This window comes from Limulus polyphemus, unplaced genomic scaffold, assembly GCF_000517525.1.
Source record: "Limulus polyphemus unplaced genomic scaffold, Limulus_polyphemus-2.1.2 Scaffold4560, whole genome shotgun sequence".
Classification (NCBI taxonomy): domain Eukaryota; kingdom Metazoa; phylum Arthropoda; class Merostomata; order Xiphosura; family Limulidae; genus Limulus; species Limulus polyphemus.
Genome location: NW_013670170.1, coordinates 13,921 through 17,580, shown reverse-complemented (window position 1 = coordinate 17,580; position 3,660 = coordinate 13,921). Strand labels below are relative to the sequence as shown.

General features: G+C 36.8%; 1 protein-coding gene across 1 annotated transcript in view; it reads right to left on the bottom strand.

Moving 5' to 3' along the window:
• LOC106471347 (WAS/WASL-interacting protein family member 1-like) overlaps window positions 1-3,660 on the bottom strand; it is a 74,610-nt gene that overhangs the window by 62,554 nt on the left and 8,396 nt on the right. The gene's annotated exons all lie outside the window — the stretch shown is intronic.

Genomic DNA, 3,660 nt, shown 5'->3' with positions numbered 1-3,660 from the left:
CCCGCCAAAATCTTGGGCTACTCTTTTATCAACGAATAGTGGGATTTACCGTCACATTATAACACCCCCACGGCTGAAAGAGCGAGCATGTTTGGAGTAGATTCGAACCCGCGACTCTCAGATTGTGAGTCAAGCGCCCTAACCACCTGGCCATGCCGGGTCAAATAGTTTATAAAAAACTATTTGAAAAACTGAATGACTCCATCAGTAACGGTTGGGTTAAAATCATAAATCACATTAACGTTCTTGTTTGCTTAAATATAGAAACCTCTGTAAATTGTTAATATCTTTGTTACTGGTTTGAGATTTTGAATTTATTCTCCATTTCACTACAACATTGAAATACAAAGTGAAATTAAGAGTTAAAACCCACAAAATCCGACGTTTTGTGGACCAATAAAAGATATCTTTATCATTAGTTACAGCCGACTAGTTTCGGTAACAGTTTCCATAATCAGAGCTAGCATTTACAGTGTTAGCTTAACCTATATTCAGCTGAGGTTGGTAACTGTGTTACCAAAACTAGTCGGCTGTAACTAATAATAAATATTTCACCTTTAATTCTACCAATAAACATAGATTTTGTGGGGTTTTTTTTACCCATAATATAGTAGTACAATGTGACTGAAAAGATATTACACATTGAGATATGTTACATAACCCTATAAACGTTTATGTGCTCGTGGTCTCGTTTGTTCGTTTTTAATCTTGCCTGCATAACCTTTATTTATTACTGTCTTTCGTTCGCAGGTCTACATGGACTACAGCAGCTCCTCGTGTTTACCACGACATAAATATAGGTGGCGTTTCTTACCATGTCATACGGGAAAGTAAACATTCATGTATTTTGTTTTGTTTTTTTAATTCGTACAGAGCTACACTAGAGGGAAGGCAGCTAGCCAACACCACCCACCGCCAACTCTTGGAATACTCTTTTAACAACATATAGTGAGATTGACCGTCACTTTATAATGTCCAGTGGCTGAAAGGACGAGTATGTTCGGTGACGGGGATTCGAACCCGCGACCCTCAGATTGAGGCCATGCTAGGCCTAACATTCATGTTGTTTTCTTAGTGTGAAGTTACACAATATACCATCTACACACTATTCACAGCGAGGAATCAAACTCCAGATTTTAGCGTTGTAAATTTGTAGTTCTTACCGATGATGTTCCACCGGAAGAAGTAAACATTCAAACATTACTAAGTTCAAGAAATTCGATGTGAATATTATGATGATTCGGCCATTTTAAATGTCATAGAAAACTTCTGCTGCCCGACTACTTACCTTTCATGTTGGATAAAAACCAGAAATGGTCGTACGAACCTGGCGGTGGGCCAGTGTGGTAAATTACAGAAATAGACCACAGGTATAAGATCTGACTGAAGAGTAACGTGTAATCGCATAGTTTCCAAATTTAGAAAATCATTAGGTCTCTTCGGCTTAAGATAAATCTTTTCAACACGCTTCACGAACCAAAAACAAATCAGACATTCTTGCTCCATTTTTAAAGAAGAAGACAGGTCTATGGGTATGTAAGTAAAAAAAACACCTTATATTTTTAAGTTATATAGTTTAATATGTGGGATAGTTAGGCCATTGCGACACCAGATGGCTTTGTTTGGTTTTACATTAAAAACCATATTGGGCTATCTGCTGTGTCCATCGCGGGGAATCGAACCCCGCATTTACAATGCCAAATCCTAGAGAATTCTTCTTGCTTTTAAATAATTACTACTCTAGTTTTAAATATCATGTTTTTTCTCTTTGTTTTTTTTTTAAGCAGAGTAACTTGAAGTGATATTAATACTAAAGTTAAAACAATTCGTGTCAACTTTGTATATAACCCGTTTTATAGTTTACAATGTGTTCTAAGAGGTGGATGACTGGTTATCCATCCAAATTAACCATGTTACGTCATCAAGAAACGGAAATAATGATTAAGGTTTCAAACCTTCTGAAAGCTCTCATCCGGGACAACTGGTTACTGGTACTCATCGGATACGTTTATGATCAATAGATCACAGTTTTCAAAATAGCTGACGTCACGTCTACCTCACTCTTAAACACACAGCAGCTCTAAAGTGTGTAAACTCCACGACAACAACAACGAGTCATTTTGTGCGCGAAAAGGAGACGTAACTGAACCACACTGCCAGAAAATAAAAGTACCCTTTTGTAGTTTCCAGCTGGGTCGATTGAAACTCCTCGCGAGAACCACTTGTAAATTATGCACGAAAAAATAAATATATTCATCAACTTGTCTGCCCAGTTATATCCAGTATAAGATCAGGCTCCTCTCTCTCTCTTTATATAAGTATACAGTTTTAATCTCACGCAAATTTGACTGTACACGTACACACCCCATTACACAACACACATTGTTGTTCTAAACAGACCAAATATGAAAACATCAAAAGATACCAGTTTCCATTAACACAATTGAAGTATTACCCTCCTTGCAAAAAACCTGCTTACTTTTGTGTTATGGGTCTTTTTTCTTTCTCCCCTGTTTCGTGTTAGTTTAAAAAGCTTCTGAGCAATAAATAATTTATAATAATAAATAGTTGGACAGACAATGTTACTAACTGACAAGTTTATCATTTAAATTTAACTCCGGTGGCTCATTTTAAAGGTTTATAACGTTAAAATTCGGATTTTGATCCATGCAAAAGGCAAGTAAACCATCGTACCGCTTAAAAACAAACAAACAAGTTTAAATAAAGAGTATTTTGTGCTCGTCGTATTTATTATTCCTTCGAGTAGCTTTGCATAAAATATGACAAAAAGAAACGATTGTTTACATTTTATTTTTACGCGCGCGTGTGTAAAAAAACAAACAAATTGTCTCTAGCAGCAAGAGCAGAAACTGTACTATTTCTTGGTAAACTAGGTCAGAAACCTCGCTCCTGTTATTTTTGGTGACTTTTAACACATATTCTATGCCAACCCAATAGCAATTCACATGAATGGTGCAACAGTGATGTAAAGAATAAGGGGAGCAGGGTCAGGGTACGTGTTAAGTACTCTCAAAAACATCTTCCAGTATTTCTTACAAAAATAAAAAGCTCGAAATGTTACAATGGGTCATTGGATGTATATAATGAGCTACAATGGGTCATTGGGTGTATATAATGAGCTACAATGGGTCATTGGGTGTACAGAATGAGCTACAATGGGTCATTGGGTGTACAGAACAAGAATAATTACAAGCACACACTGAAAATGTGTAGCAAAGCAAGCATTAGGCTTAGCTAATTAATCGCACACAATACAGATATACGAGATACAACAAAAATTAAGGTACGTTTTTGTCGTTTTTTTCTCAAAACTTTTACCCTAAAATCCTAGTCCCATGATATTTGGCTGTTTTGTTTGTGATAATGAAAACATTTAATAGCAATGTTGTATATTATTTCATTTTCAAGTACACAGACTACCATCTATGTACACCTCACTCGTGTACACAGACTACCATCTATGTACACCTCACTCGTGTACACAGACTACCATCTATGTACACCTCACTCGTGTACACAGACTACCATCTATGTACACCTCCCTCGTGTACACAGACCACCATCTATGTACACCTCACTCGTGTACACAGACCACCATCTATGTACACCTCACTCGTGTACACAGACCACCATCTATGT